Source organism: Mustela nigripes, chromosome X (genome assembly GCF_022355385.1).
Source record: "Mustela nigripes isolate SB6536 chromosome X, MUSNIG.SB6536, whole genome shotgun sequence".
NCBI classification, from domain to species: domain Eukaryota; kingdom Metazoa; phylum Chordata; class Mammalia; order Carnivora; family Mustelidae; genus Mustela; species Mustela nigripes.
In genome coordinates this window covers 53,903,226-53,920,938 of record NC_081575.1, presented here as the reverse complement: position 1 = coordinate 53,920,938, position 17,713 = coordinate 53,903,226, and positions in this window count along the sequence as shown.

Here is a 17,713-nt window from a genome sequence, read left to right as displayed (position 1 = left end):
AATAAAGCTATCATGCTTCATTTTGTTTAACATGTTGGTGACTTGCATAGTAAAATAAAATTACCAGCTCATTTGACATTGGGTGATCAATAGTAGACTGAGCGCATACATATCCTTAACTTAAACAGTTAAGGATACTTAAACTTAACAGTCCAGTGACCTAGAGGAGCAATAGGCTGAGGGGCCAATTACCAATTCACTGAACTATTTATTTTCCTGTATACTGGCAATGAACAATTACTTATTTTAATTCATGCCATATTTTTTTTTCTGAAGAATGTATCATCCAATATTATTTACTATTAAACCAGTGATTCCAACATTTTTGGAATTATCATATATCTTCATATTCCCCAATGCTCCCTGCCTCTACCTAAGAAGTGTTATACAATATATGTGCAATAAATGCAAATTTACCTTATTTTTAGAATTTCAATACATTCTCTGAGAAAATTCAGAAAATTACATAGCACTGTTACAAATTAAGTTGTGTGTCTCAGGGGGCACCTAGATGTCTCAGTCAGTTACACTTCTGCCTTTGGCTCAGGTCCTGGGATCACGCCATGTCAGTCTTGTGCTCAGCTGGTAGTCTGCTTCTCCTTCTCCCTCTGCGCCTCCCACCCCCATTCATGTTCTCTCTCTCTCTGTGTCTTAAATAAATAAATAAAATCTTTCAAAATAAACACATAAATAAATAAACAAATAAATTGTGTGTCTCAGGATGGTGTTGGCAACTTTTAAATGACATTGTAAATTGCAAATTGTAGTAACACTGGTTTGAAAAAATATAATCTATGATATAATATTGGTTTTAAATATTTTATTTGCTTCTCTATACAAAGCACAAATTAAATTGAGTCATCATTTCCTAGACAAAATAAGAGAGATTAATTTTGGTTTTCTTATTTATAAAATGTTTCCCTGTGAAACTGTGTGCCATCATATTTCAATATTTGTTTAAAATTTGGTGAAACCTCAATAATACATACACACATATAAAATAAACATGTTTTATTTTTATAATGTCAGAAAGAAAATGTAAAGTAAAAAATGCTCTATCATGGGACAATTGCCATAAACTTTGTGATTAGGAAGACAGTGAAATAAGGGATAAAACATAATCACAATGGTAAGAACAATATCTCATTTAAACAGTTAATGAGGGATAGTAACAAAGTAATTTTCATCTTAATGATATGACTATATCAAATAGACAAAGAAGAACACATAGAGACTGCACTGCACTTACCCCTACATATAATAGGTACTACATCAGGAAAGTAACTGCAAGAAAATAGTTATTTCATATGTTGATATTCAAAAGGCTTTGTTATATTTATCCACATTTACACTCATTTTTAAGATGTTTTACTAAAATTGTTAGTATTACTTTAATTTCACAACCATTATTACTATCATTATTATGATATTATAATTTTATTTAGAAGCTCCAGCTATTAAATATTTTAAATGTTTGAGATTGGCTTTTTAGATTTTTGTTTAATATCAAGGATAAAGATGTTTCAGATGATCAAATACATTGTCCAGGAGCAAACTATTTATTGACACAACAAAGTGGGCTTAGAGGGAATATACTTCAACATAATAAGGACCATATATGAAAAACCCACAATTAATAACATATTAAATGATTAAGAATTGAGATTTTCTTCACTGAGATCAGGAACAAGATAAGCATATTTACTCTCACCACTTTAATTCAGCATAGTACTAGAAGTCTTAGTGACATCAATCAGACAAGAAAAATAGCTTAAAGATATCCAAATTGTTAAAGAAGAAATAAAACTCTCACTATTTGCAAATGACCTGATAATACACATAGAAGATCCTAAAAATACCACCAAACAACTACTAGAAGTAATACATGTATTCAATAAATTTCAGGATACAAAATTAATATACAAAATCAGTTGTGTTTCTAAACACTAATAACAAAGTAACAGAAAAAAATTAAGAAACCAATATCATTTTCAAGTATACCAAAACAAAACAAAAAACCTAGAGATTAATTTAACCAAGAAAATTGAAGACCTGTATTCAGAAAATTATAAAACATTAATAAAAGAAATTGAAGATCACACAAATAAATGGAAACATGTCCCATTCCCATGGTTTGGAAGAATTAATATTATCAAAATGTCCATACTATTCAAAACAATCTACAGATTCAGCACACTATCAACATACCATCAGCAGTATTCACAACACCAGAATGAAAAATCCTAAAATTTGCATGGAACCACAAAAGACCCTGAATAGGCAAAGCAATCTTGAGAAAGAAGAACAATACTAAAGATATCATAATCCCAGATTTCAAAATATACTACAAAGCTGTAGTCATCAAAACATTATGGTACTGACACAATAATAGACATAAATTAAGAAACTAGGTAGAGAGACTAGAAATAAACACACACTTATATGGTCAATTAATGCATGGTATGGGTGCCTGGATGGTTCAGTCAGGTGTCTGCCTTCAGTTCTGGTCATGATCTCAGGGTCCAGGGATTGAGCCCAGTGTCAGACTCCCTCCTCAGCAGAGAGCTTGTTTCTCCTTCTGTCCCTCCCTCTGCTTATGCTGTCTAGCTCTCTCATTCTTTCACTCTCTCTCTCAAGTAAATAAATAAATAAATAAATAAAACCTTTTAAAGATTAATGTGTCATAAAGGAGGTAAATACATACAATGGGGAAAATACAGTCTCTTCAAAAAATGATGATAGAAAAACTGGACACCTACATGCAAAAGAATGAGACTGGAGAAATTTCTTATACCATACACAAAAATAAACTCAAAATAGATTAAAGACCTGAATGTGAGACTTGAAACTATAAAATGCTTCAAAGAAAACAAGGCAGTAATTTCTTTGACATTGATCTTAACAATGTTGTTCTACATGTCTTCTCAGGCAAGGGAAACAAAACCAAGATTAAACTATTGGGACTATGCCGAAATGGAAAACTTTAGGACAGCAAAGAAAACCATCAACAAAACAAAAAGGCAACTTATTGAATAGGAGAATATACTTGTAAATGATCTATCCAATAAGGATTTCATATCCAAAATATATGAAGAAGTCATATAACTTCACACTGAATGTAAGAATAATCTGATTAAATTGGGCAGAGGATATAAATAGACATTTTTTCTAAAGAAGACATAAACATGGCAAACATACACTTGAAAAGATTCTGAACATCACTAACTGTCAAGGAAATGCAAATCAAAACAACAATGAGATTTCACCTTATGCATATAAGAATGATTATAATCAAAAAGACAAGAAATATCAAGTGCTGTTGAAAATGTGGAGATAAAAGAAAATTCCTGTCCTATTAATGACAATGGAAATTGGTGCAGTTACTTTAGAAAACAATATGGGGTTCCTCAAAAACTTAAAAAATAGAAATATATGATTTAGGGGATGCCTGGGTGGCTCAGTCATTAAGCATCTGCCTGGTCTTGATGCCAGGGTCCTGTGATTGAGCCCCACATCAGGCTCTCTGCTCAGTGGCAGTCTGCTTCTCCATCTCCCACTCCTCCTGCTTGTGTTCTCGCTTTCACTGTATATATCTCTGTCAAATAATTAAATAAAATCTTTACAAAAAGAAATATATGATCCAGTAATTCCACTACTGGACATTTATTCTCCTCAAAAAAATGAAAATACTAATTTGAAAGATATTTGTACCTCTATGTTTATTGCAGCATTATTTACAATAGCTTAGAAATGGAAGCAACCCAAGTGGTCATTGATAGATGAATGGATAAATATATGGTGTATATATGTATACATCATATATATACTATATATATATGACTTAAGGATTCTTATTATTCTAAAATTATCTATCTCCCTACTGAAAGGTTTCTTGTTGCTGATGTTTCCTTGTTGATCTGCTTAAGATTATCTGTCCATGGTTAAAAAAAATCAAAAAACAGGGACGCCTGGGTGGCTCAGTTGGTTAAGCAGCTGCCTTCGGCTCAGGTCATGATCCCAGCGTCCTGGGATCGAGTCCCATATCGGGCTCCTTGCTCTGCAGGGAGCCTGCTTCTCCCTCTGACTCTGCCTTCCACTCTGTCTGCCTGTGCTTGCTCTCACTCTCTCTCTCTCACAAATAAATAAATAAAATAAAATCTTTAATAAAAAAAAATCAAAAAACAAAAAACAAAACAAAATAAAAAAAAAATACTGTCCATTGCTGCGAGTGGGGTGTTAAAGTCCCCTAATATTATTGTATTATTATTGATGCGTTTCTTTAATTTTGTTATTGTTTTATATATTTGGTTGTTCTCAAGTTAGGGGCATTTATATTTACAATTGCTACATCTTCTTGTTGGATAGACCTTTTTATTATGATACATTGTCCTTCATCTCTTATTACAGTCTTCAGTTTAAAATCTAGTTTGTCTAAGTGTGGCTACTCCATCTATTTTTTTTTTAATGTCCATTAGTATGACAAATGGTTCTACACCTCCCCACTCTCAGTCTGGAGGTTATGTCAGAAATGAATCTCTTGTAAGCAACATATGGATGGCAATTTTTAAAATCCATTCTGATACTCTATGTCTTTTGGCTGGAGCACTTAGTCCATTCACATTCAGAGTAATTACTGAAAGACATAAATTTAGTGCCATTTTATTACCTCTAGTAACTGTTCCTGTAGAACATCTCTGTTCCTTTCTGGTCCTTGTTATTTTGGGGCTGTATCTTTGCTCAAAGTGTCCCCTTTACTATTTCTTGCAGGGATGGATTAATGTTCATGAATTCCTTTAGTTTTTGGTTGCCCTGGAAACTCACTTATCCTTCTATTCTAAATGACAGCCTTGCTGGATCAAGTACTTGGCTGCATATTTTTTTCCCCATTTAGCACACTGAATATGTCATGTCAGTCCTTTCTGTCCTGCCAGGTCTCTGTGGACTGGTATGCTGCCAGCCTTATGTTTTTACCCTTGTAGGGTAAAGACTTCTTGTCCTGAGCTGCTTTCAAGATTTCCTATTTATCTTTGAAACTTGCAAGCTTCACGATACTATGTCGTTATTGACCTATTTTTATGGATTTTGAAGCAGTTACTCTCTGCCTCCTAGACTTGAATCCCTGTTTTCTTCCCCAGATTAGGAAAGTTCTTAGGTATAATCTGTTCAAATAAACCTTCTACCCGTTGCTCCTGCTCCTTATCTTCTGGGACCCCTATAATGGAGATATTTTTATGGATTGCCAGGCTCTCTAAATCTCCCTTCACAATCTAATAGTTTTCTGTCTCTTTTCTTTTCAGTTTTCTTATTTTGCATCATTTTATGTCACTGATTCACACTTCTGCTTCATTCATCCTCATTTTTATGATCTCCATTTTGGACTGCATCTCAGAAATAGCATTTTTTAGTTTTGGCTTATCTAGATTTTAGTTATTTTATTTCTACAGTAAAGGATTCTGAAGTATTTTTTTATGCTTGTATCAAGCCCACTTAGTAACTTCATAATCTTTTTTTTTAATTTTTGTTCAGACATCTTACATATATCCTTATTTATTAAATCCCTGGCAGTACTTCCTTCTGTTCTTTCTGTCTCATCTTTTTGTCCAGAAAGGAAATAAAAGGAAAAACAACAACAAAAATGATGGTAACATCAACAACAATAAAAATTTCTTCAGTAATTCTTCCTGGTGTATGCTGTGTACATTCTGATGTTGCATTTTGACTACTCTTTCCCAATTGCCCATCTTCTAGAGAAGTCCTCCTTACTTGTAGTGGGGAGTGTTTGGATGTTTAACTGGGTGTGTTTTGATTTGTTTACCAAGATATGCCTGAAAATAAAAGGAAGGAGGAGGAGGAGGAGGAGGAGAAGAAGAAGAGGAAGAAGAAACCTGATCCGAGACAAAAGAAAATGAAAAGTAACAAAATGCAAACAGAGAAACAAAATTATAAGTCTGACTATAAAGAATAAGAAAGAAGGAAAAAAAAAGAGTAAGGTAAGAAGAAAGGAGAGAGAGAGAGAGAGAGGGAGAGAGAGAGTAACATGCTGATCTGGAAAATGAGAGAAGGAAACAAACCAACAAATGAACCCCCTCCCCCCAAAAAAAAAAAAAAAAAAAGATAATGTCTTTTCTAAGAGATATTTGGTTATAATGAAAAAGGGTTATTTAGAATTTATCTCTCCCAGTTCAACCCAGGGGATATCCTTACTGGGGCTTATTGTGAAGTCCCCACCGGCTCTGCTCTCTTCCACTCACTCCCTCTTCTTGATTTTGCTCCATGAAAAGTGTTCCCTCCTCTTTATGGCCACCAGGTTTCCTCATAATCTCACATCTGCCATGTTCTCTTATCCAACTGTGCAGATTATTTGTTAATTCTCAGTCATATTCCTAGTTATTCAAAATAGTTGTATTTTGATCTCGCTATGTTGGAAGGATGAGGCAAGCTCAGGGTCCCCCTATGGGAATCCATAGTGTCTGGCTAGATAAGATTCAATAAGCACATGCCTCCCTGGATGAGACTAATTGAAAAGTAAAGAAGGAGTGTCCAGAAAACTGGGACCCCTTTAATGTTTCTGGGCAGAAAACAGCCAGATCCTCATGGTGGCTCAGTGCATTCATCCAGGGAGTAAATTCTTGATTTAGGAGAAACATTTATCTTTGGAGGTCACATATGCCACACACTCCTTGACTGCACACACGTCACAAGCCCAGCTTGTTCTAATCACACAATACTCCCTATATCGCTTTCCTGATTTTTAAAACTTTGCACTCCTTTTTGTTTTAGTTATTCCCTTGATGTATTGATAACATTCACAATAAAAGTGGAGGCAGAGCTTGGCTGGGGGCCTTTGGTCACTAGGGCATCTGGTTCCCAAGCCTTCTCATTTCTCCTACTAAAGCGTCTAGAGTAATCTTTTCATTTTATGCCTTAGGGTTTACTGGCCAAACCTTACATCTCCCTAAAACTTCTGTTGTAGTTTTTTGGGGTCTGGAGCTTATGGCTAACAAAGAATTCTTGAGACATCTTTGGTGCAAAAATGTTGGTTTTATTAAATCATGGGACAAGACCTGTGGGCAGAAAGAGCTGCTTCTGCTGCTGCCTGCTGCTTCCAGCTGCCTGGGGATTGTGAGGAGCAACTGACTATATACCATGGGGTTGGGGGAAATAAAGATAAAGGGAAGTTCCAAAAAGACTTCCATATGCTAAAGAAGATTTAGGATCCTGGAGGACTGTTATAATCAGCCTATCTCAAGTATTAGTCAATGTGCTGCAGGTTATAAGGACATTTAGTTTTATCTGTATTTCCTTCTGTCTTTGTTTCCCACATCACCTTGCCATCTTAATTCCACCCTAGCTGGGTAATATAGATATTTTAACATTTGTTCTTCTAATCCATGAGCATGAAGTTTCCCATTTCTTTGTGTCATCTTCAATTTGATAAATCCTGAATAATCCTTTTCAGTTATAGTCATATATTTCTTAGACATTATTATGCTCTTAATACATTTCTAATATCTAATTAGTCCACTCTTACTGGCAATTAAATGTATCTATACCACAAAGGTGCACTAAGAGTTGACAAAAATGATGTTATCATTATAATCTTTGATCTTATTCAGCAGCAATTTTTAATCCAATATTATTTCAACATAATCCCATGTAGATTATCCTAAGTGTCTTTGCAAGTCCATTATCACAGATTAAAATTAATTGAAGAGATTTTCAGCTAGTCTGCATATGTTATGAGGTATATTTTTTCAAAGTTACACATGCACATTATAAAATTTTCAAACAGCATAAAATAATATAAAGTTATAACTAAATGTCCCCTCCTTTCATATACAAAAATATGTTGGGGTCCATTATCAAAGGAACGAGACCTATATAAAGTGAAGGTCAAGAAAAGCTTTATTCATGCCAAGCATCAGGAATTGAATGACCGGTCAGGGCCACCTCTGAAGAGAGTGACCCCTCCCAATCTTACAGGCTACCTTTTATTGGGTAAAACTGCAACCCGCATCTTGTTATCTCAGTCCACAGGTTCGTGTGTTTCTTGCTGATTGGCTAGTTCCATCTGGTCTGGTGACTTGTTACTCAAGATTACCCCTTACCAGGAACTGTTACAAATAGTACTTTCCGGGAAGGCTTAGTCAGCTTACATATTCAGTGGGAATAATGAGATGGTCATCCTTCCCAAGATGGAGTCAGTATGGTTTGGGCAAGACCATCTCACTGTTACAAAGAGTACTTTCCAGGAAGGCTTAGTTATGCTAGGCCACACGCAGGTGGCCAATTGAATTATAATTTACTCTATAGTAGCTATTTGAACTAGTCTATGACGCTGGTCAGAACTGGTGCCCAACTTTGGTGGCCAAAAGGCGGGATTTACATTCTTTGGTGGTTAGGGAGGTTGCATATGTGCTTTTTACTGATTAGATGCTCCATCTGGCCTGACTCGGCCTTGTATTCTGGGCTCTGTTACCAGGAACTAGCTGACTACATTTTACTGGTTTCCTGGACTTGATTTTAAGTAAATTCTTCTGGCGAGCAGGGTCAATTTAAGTTTACTGCACAAATAACAAAATGGCTATTTAACCAAGATGGAGTCGCTCTGGCTAAGTAGGCCCTTACAAATATATTATTTTAAATTGATGAGTAGTGAAACACTTTGTGGCCAAAGGAACAACTAAACAAATGCTAAAATTCCTTTGATGTGTGTGAACAAGAATACTTTGAAAGGATAAAAGAATCATATTATACTCCATGAAGATGAATAAAAAGGACCTTAACCAATAGGTACCTGATAATGCCCAGTATGGATATAACTAATATAATTTTCCAAAGTTGGCTGGACATTATATGCCTGAACTCCATAAAGTTTCCTTGTATTTCTCTATTAAGAAACATTTCAAGTTATTGGGAAGAGGAATATAACTTTAGAGAATAAAACAAGGTAAAGTACATTTTGGAAACTTTAAAAACCATATAAAACATTTAATTTTGTATAGACAAATCAAAAAAATATTTACAAAGAATCAAGATTATTAACGATGTAAGTTTAGTTTTTATAGGCTTCTTTATGATTCATTAAGAATCTTACTGGTTGGGGCACCTGGGTAGGTCAGTCAGTTAAGCATTTGCCTTCAGCTCAGGTCATGATCCTGGGATCCTGGGATTGAGTCCCACATCAGACTCCCTCCTCAGTGGGGAGTCTTCTTCTCCCTCTCCCTCTACCTTTCCCTCTGCCTGCTGCTTTGCCTATTTGTGTTCTGTCTCTTTCTCTGTGTCACATAAATAAAATCTTAAAAAACATAATCTTTCCAGTTTACTAATGTCATCCTAAAGGTAGGATGCAATATTCCCCAGATTTTATTTTCATTTCCTAGTTTTATTTTCATGTCCTTTCTTTTTCTTATTTCTTACCAATATTGCTATAAAACATTTTTGTGTATTTACATTTTTAAATTTGTGATAGGAAGTTTTTGAGTTGTAAAAATAAGGATCTAACTTTACCTCTTATGTTTTCCCATTCTATTTAAGTAATCATACAAGAGTCAAATTTATTTAAAAAAATAAGAAATACAGAAAAATCGGATAAATGAAATTATAATTGGGGTAAAAAAAAGTCGTGCTGTTTGACTTAGTTTCTGTAAATATTGACTAATTGTTACTAGTGGAGCAAAGTGTCAGTTACCTGAAAGACACCCAAGTCCATTTTGGTGGGGTTATTCCTATCTTGATATTTAAGTGATTTTGTGACAAGAGTCAGATGCTTAACTGACTGAACCACTTAGGGACCACCTGACTTCTCCTTTTAAAGGAAGTCCATCTCCCTTTCTATTTCTAGTGTCTACTATACTACTCAATATATATTTGTATTCTATCTCTTGTCTTCCTCTAATTGTTTCTTGTAAGTATTGTATCTTTAACTCTTTTTCCTGACACTTAGTGGACTAGCTAAATTATTATCCCATATACATTTTCTTATTAGGAAGTGAGTTAACTTATGGTGGGTTAGAACCACTTAAATGTTAACTAATATAATTTTGACATTAGGATCATGGGCTCTGTCTGGGTTTAAATCCTAGCTCTTCCATATACTTCTTGTGTGGACTTAGGAGTGATTATCCTTTCTGCACCTTAGTTTCTTCATCTATAAAAAAAATAATGAAAATAGCACCAAACTTATAGAGTTATTTTTCATTGGAATGTTTGGCACATTGACTCTAAAGTAATTCTTGATATGAATGAATTTAGACCTTCCATTTTATCACTTTTTTCCCCATCCTTTTTCTTTTTGGTACTTCTGTTACATCTCCCTTTTGGGGATAAATTTGATTTTTTTTTCAGAAATTCAATTTACTATATTAAGATTTTAATTTTTTATATTTAATTATTGATTTTTTACATTATTTTTAGTGCTTTCTTTATGAAACATGTTATACATCCCTTAGATTTTTGCTACTAGTTGGTGTTAATATTGCCAATTCACATAAAATGTAGGAAGCTTGCAATTATATATTTCAATTTACCAATCACATCCTTTCTTGTGGTTGTCATATGTCTTATTGCTACATATATTATATATATAAACCCCACAATACAATGTTATATATAAATTGTTCTATATTATGGTGATATTTCCCCTTAATTTTATTAATTAAACTATAGATTTTTGTGCTATTGTCATAAATAATGCATATCTTCTCTCTATTCTTTCTCCAGTTTTCTTCAATGGTGTCATCTTGCAAGCCATAGTAGGTTATTCCATTGTCATGAATATAGGCAAAAAAAAAAAAAAAAAAAGTTTTCTAATTATATGGAAACCTTGTGATACTTTTTTCAAGCTAAATCCACCCCATTCTTGTCCCTAATCCCTAGGAGCCATTAATCCTTTCTCCATTTCTATAATTTTGTCTTTTCAGTAAAGTTTTATAAATAAAATCATGCAGCAAGTAAACGTTGGGGAATGACATTTTTCCCCTCACCACAATTTCCTAGAGATTCACCCACATTGTTCTATATACCAATGATTAATTATCTTTATTGCTATGTTCCATTTAGTGATATGCATACGTTAGGCTATTTCCCACTGAAATAGGTCTGGGCTGTTAACACTTATTGGGCATTACAAATAAAAATGCTCTTAATATTTGTGTATAGTTTTTTGTGGAAATAAGTTTTATTTTCTCTGGAAAAAAACTTAATTTTGTAATTTTTAAGTTATATGGTGGTCATTTATTTATTTTTTTAAAGAAACTGTCAAACTTTTCCAGGATGGCTGTACCATCTTACATTCCCATCAGACATTTGATTTTCTTTCTCCACATCCTCACAAAAATTTAGTATTGTTAGTTTTTCTTACTTTAACCATTTTGATAGTGCATCCTCATATCTCATTGTGATTTAAATTATAGTTTTCCCAGTGGGTAATGATTCTGAATATATTTTCCATTTATTTTTAACATATTTGTGTTCATTTTGGATAAATGTCTGTTCATGTCTTTTATCTATTTTTAATTAGATTGTTTTTATATTGTTGTTTATATATTACAGGTTCTAATCCTTTGTAGGATATAGGGTTTCAAATATTTTCTCTGTACCTTTTCTTTTCATCCTTTTAAGCAATATTTTCACAGAGCAAAACTTATAACTTTGACTAAGTCCAGTTCATCAAATTTTTCTTTTATAGATCATGCTTTTGGTGTCAAGTCTAAAAATTTGTCTAGAACTAGATACTGAAGACTATCTTCCATTTTTTCCCTAAAACTTTTATAGTCCCATATTTTATATTTAAGTGTATTATACATTTTGAGTTATTTTGTGTATATAGGTTAAGGCTTAGGTTGAGGTTCATTTCTTCTTACTATAGATGTCTAGTTCTCTGGCACTATTTGTTGAAAGAATTATCTTTTCCTTATTTAATTACTTTTACAACTTTGTCAAATATCAGTTGGACATGTTTTGTGTGTCTAATTCTGTGTTTTCTGTTTTGTTCCAGTGGTCTATCTATGTGTCACTTTTTTGGCCAATAAAACACAATCTAGCTTACTGTAGCTATAGAGAAGGCTTTACTATTGGGTATTGGGTAGTGTGGTTATTTTTCAAGACTATTTTAGTTATTGTCTTGTCTGCACCTGTTGCTATAGCAAATCACCACAGACTAGGAACCTTAAATAATGGACATTTATTTATCACAGTTCAGGAGGCTGGGAAGTCCAAGATTATCTTGCAAGTATGGTCTGGTTCTAGAGACAGTCTTCTGTCTGCAAACAACTTCTTTCTCACTGCATCTTCACATAGTGGAGAAAGAGAGTGCACTGATGTCTCTTCCTCTTCATAAGGACACTTATGTGATATCCACTCCCATGACCTCATCGAAACCTAATTACTGCCCAAAGGTCCAACCTCCAACTACCATCATACTGGGGGTTATAGCTTTAACATGTGATTTTGGGGGGACATAAATATTCAGTCCATAATAGCTGTTAGAGGGATTGTGTCTTTTCTTAAAGATTTAAGAACAAGCATGATTATGTCTACAAAAGTCTTTACTAAAGTTGATAAGAACTTCATTAAGAATTTACACATACACACACACACACACACACACACACACACACACATCAATTGGTCCTGCTTAATGTAGCTACACAGTAAGTATTAACAAACCAAAGGGTGTTGGAGGGAGGTGAGTTGGGGTGGGCTAGATTGGGGATGGTTATTAAGGAAGGCACATACCAACTTACATTGAAAATTCCAAATATTTATATTTACCTTTGATCTCTGTATTGAGCTCCAGACAGTTACTAGATATATCTATGCCTAGATATATATCTATATATATATATATAGATAGATAGATAGATAGATATCTGATATATCAATCTCAACCTATCCCAAACTAAACTCATGACTTCGCAACCTGTACTCACATTACACCTGAGAAGCTGTTTTTACTTACATTTTTATTTCCTATTTCATCATCAGACCCGAAGTTACCAAGGGCAGACATGCTTTTTTTATCACCATCCATATGTAATTAATCTCATATGTTGCTGATGCTGCTTCATAATTTCTTTTGTTACTCTCACCAACTTCCCATTTTTATCACTCTGATTCAGGCCCCTATCATCTCTTATCTATACTATTGCAGCAGCCTCCTGATTTTCAATTTTACTTCCTTTGTAATCTATCTTCTTAAAATTCAGATTTCAAAATGGACTATAAATATCTCCCATTATCTGCAATGTTGTGTTCATAGTAGGTAGTCAATATATATTTCCTGAATTAAATTATCTGTTCAATCTTGGATATATGTGCTTACTTCTTACAATTCACTGGATGCAAATAGGTATAGAGATAATGAATGTATTTATGCTCAAAATTTAAACTCAGTAATTTCCTAAAGCTATTTATAGTTAACTTTTATATTTAATTCAACTGTCAAATCTAAACCACATCATTATAATTAACATATATACATTATAATTTATTTTGAGAGACAGGTTACCAAGATGAAGTGGCACATATTAATGTAAATGTTTTCTATGTGTAATGACTATGGGAAAGCTCATAATACATATGTATATTCTGAATTTGAATTGAATTTTTAAAACCAAAGTATGATGCTAAACAGATACTGATTTTGTAGATCTGACTTGTATGTTCATACAAATGAGTTCTACTTTAGTAGAGATTAAAGTTCTTTACTTTCTTAAATTTCTGAATACCTAAAAACAGTGTGTGTCTCTGTGTGTGTGTATGCAGGTACTTATCAGCATATAAATATGTCTTTGTGACTTTGAAATGGTCAGTGTGTTTATCTGTACTTATACTCTGAGTCAGGCTCCTATCATCTCTTATCTAGAAGATCTGTATACTTTCTTAGTCATTCTACAATTCTGTGTCCAAGATCTAGGAAAATGGTCATAATCTGCATACTTTACAAAAGCACATTCTCAGTAGAATCATACAGAATACTGTGTTATCAATGACTAGACTTTCACAGGTATTAGTTACTATTCAACTTATTGTAAAAAGTACACAAATAGCTATATCTGAATCACAACAAGCTCAGAAAATATATTAGCAAAATAATGTTGTAGACTCCTGAAATCCAAGAAGATACTATTTAGATGGACTATTTAGATGGATAAATTGGAACTACTTCTTGTACTACCATAAGTCATTTGCACCTCTATTATATCATTTTATTAATTTTGTCCAGTATTTACAGTGTGCTTACTCTGTCTCTTTTAAGCACAGTTGAGAATACAGTGGTGTAAAACATAGATAATTTTTTCAGGTTTTTAATTTTCCAAGATTTAAATACCAGTTAGTTAATCTACAGTACAATATTAGTTTCTGGAGTAGAATATAGTAATTCATCACTTATATAACACTCAGTGCTCATCGCAAAAACTGCCCCCTTTAATAACCAACACATATTTAACCCATCATCTCACCTAACTCCCATCTGATAACCATCAGTTTGTTCTCTAAGTGAGGAGACTGTTTTCTGACTTGCCTCTCTCTTTCCCCTATGTTCACAGGTTTTGTTTCTTAAAGTCTGAATATGAGTGAAATCATATGGTATTTGTCTTTCTGTGACTGACTTACTTCATTTAGAAAAAGACTCTCTAGCTCCATCCACATCACTGTGAATGGCAAGATTATTTTTCATTCATTTTCATTCATTCAAGATTATATTTCATTCATTTTTATGCTGAGTGATATTCTGTTGTATATATATCCCATATGTTCTTTATCCAGTCATCAGTTGATGGACACAGACTGTTTTCATAATTTAGCTATTGTAGAAAATGTTATGAACATCAGGGTGCATGTATCACTTTCAATCAGTATTTTTATATTCCTTGAGTAAATACTTAGTGGTGGCTAAGGTAGTAGATCATAGGGCAGTTCCATTTTTAAATTTCAAGGAAACTCCATACTGTTACAATAGTAGCTGCACCAGTTTACATTCCCACCAACAGTGCAAGAGGGTTTCCCTTTCTCCACATCCTTACCAACACCTGTTGTGTGTGTGTGTTTTCTATTGGGTATTCTTAAATACTTTGTCAAATAATAATATACTACATAGTTGTGTTCATTTCTAGTTTTTATTCTCTTCCATTGAACTATGTGTCTGTTTCTGTGCCAGTACCATATTATTTTGATCACTCCAATCTTGTAATATAACTCTAAGTCTGGAACTGTGATCACTCCAGCTCTTTGATCTTGTTTTTCAAGATTTCTTTGGATATTAGGTGTATTTTGTGGTTCCATGAAAATTTTAGGATTTTTTTCTAGTTGTGAAAAATAGTGGTGGTATTTTTGACAAGGATTGCAATAAATGTGAAAATTGGTTTTGGTAATATAGACATTTAACAATATTTGTTCCTTCAACTCTTGAGCATGGAATGTTTTCCACTTTTTGTGTTACCTTCAATTTCTTTCATCAGTTTCATAGTCTTCAAAGTACAGATCTTTTCCCTCTTTGGTTAGGTTTATTCTTAGGTATATTATTATTTTGGGTGCAATTGTAAATAAGATTACTTCTTGTATTTCTCTTTCTTTTGCTTCATTATTGGTGTATAGAAATGCAACAGATTTCTGTATGTTGATTTTGTATCCTATGACTTTACTGAATTTGTGTATCAGTTCTAGCAAATTTTTGGTGGAGTCTTTTGGGTTTTCTTTACATTTTATCATGTCTTCTGCAAATAGTGAAAGCTTGAATTTTTCCTTACCAATTTGGAAATATTTTTTTTTTCTTTCTGTTGTCTACTTGCTGAGACTAGGACTTCCAGTACTATGTTAAATAACAGTGGTGACAGTGGACAATCTTGTTTGTCCTTGACCATAGAGGAAAAGTTCTCAATTTTTTTCCCCATTGAGGATGATATTTGCTGTGTGTTTTTCGTATATGACCTTAATTATGTTGAGCTATATTCCCTACTTAGTTGAGGGTTTTTTTCATGAATGGACTTTATACTTTGTGAAAAGCTTTTTATTTAATGATTGAAAGGATAATTTGGTCCTTATACTTTCTTTTATTGATGTGGTATATCACCTTGATTTTTAAATATTGAACCATACTGGCAGTCCAGTATTTTATCCCACTTGATCTTGGTGAATGATTATTTTAATGTACTGTTAGATTTGATTTGCTAGTATTTTGTCAAGAATCTTTGAATCCATGTTCATCAACGATATTGGCTTTTTAACTTTTTTTTTGTGGAGTGGAGTCTGTATTTCTTTCCATCTGCTAGCTTTAGGCTCCTTTTTTTTTTTAATAGCTCTTTTCAGTGTAAGTTTCGGTTGTTTGAGACTTTTCTTGATATAGGCCTATATAGCTATATATTTCCTTCTTAGTACAAATTTGGCTGCATCCCAAAGGATTTGGACTGTCATGCTTTCATTTTCATTGGTTTCCATGTATATTTTTAAATTTATTCTTTGATTTCCTGATTGACATATTCATTGTTTAGTAACATGTTGCTTAACTGCCATGTATTTGTGGTTTTCCCCATTTTTTTTTTTTTTCCCTTTGGCTGACTTCAAGTTTCATGGCATTGTGGTCCACAAAGATGCATGGTGTTAATTCAGGCTTTTTGTACTTGTTGAGGCCTGTTTTGTGACCTAGTACATGATCCATTCTGGAAAATGTCCCATGTGAACTTGAAAAGAATGTGTATTCTGCTGCTTTAGGATGAAATATTCTGAATAAGTCTGTTAAGTCCATCTGATCCATTGTGTCATTCAAAGCCATTGTTTCCTTGTTGATTTTCTGCTTAGATGATCAGTTCATTGATGTAAGGTGTTAAATTTCCCTACTCTTATTGTCTTATTATCAGTGAGATCTTTTATGTTCCTTATTAATTTCTTTATATATTTGATCCACCTTCCACTGATTGGATAAAACACACATTAAAGAAGGCAATTTACCTCACTTGTCTATTAATTTAAATGTTAAAGTGAACCAGAAATAGCCAAAATAATATTTTAGCAAGTATCTGGGTAACTCATTGAGAGCCCCACCAAACTGACACAAATTTACTATTATACCTACAGAAACAAGAGAAGAAAGGGAACATTATAATTATATTTATTAAAAACTGCAGGTAAAATACCTACCAAAACTTTGGAAAATATATTTATTTCTGATTCCAAACATTTAAAATCCATTGCACGTAGATATTTAAATATCTCTTCAGCCTTCATACTATGAAGAAACTGTGATGCAAAAAAGTAAAGTTACTTACTCAAGATTATACAGCTCATTAACCATAAGGTCAGAACTAAAACCAAAACCTTGCAATTCTGATATTCTTTCTACGAATACACTGGTATAATCTTCTCCATATGACTTATACACATCACATGGAAGCTGGATAAAATTCAAACTGAATTTCAAAATTGCATTGGGGAGAACATTTCTTTTTCTTTTCTTTTTTAAGATTTATTTATTTATTTGACAGGCAGAGATCACAAGTAGGCAGAGAGGCAGCCAGAGAGAGAAAGGGGGCGGGGAAGCAGGCTCTCCGCTGAGCACAGAGCCAGATGTGGGGCTCAATCCCAGGACCCTGGGATCATGACCTGAGCCAAAGACAGAGGCTTTAACCCACTGAGCCACCCAGGTGCCCCAGTGAGAACATTTCTGATACATGACTATTACAGAAACACTTCTGTGCCATTAGTGATTCTGATT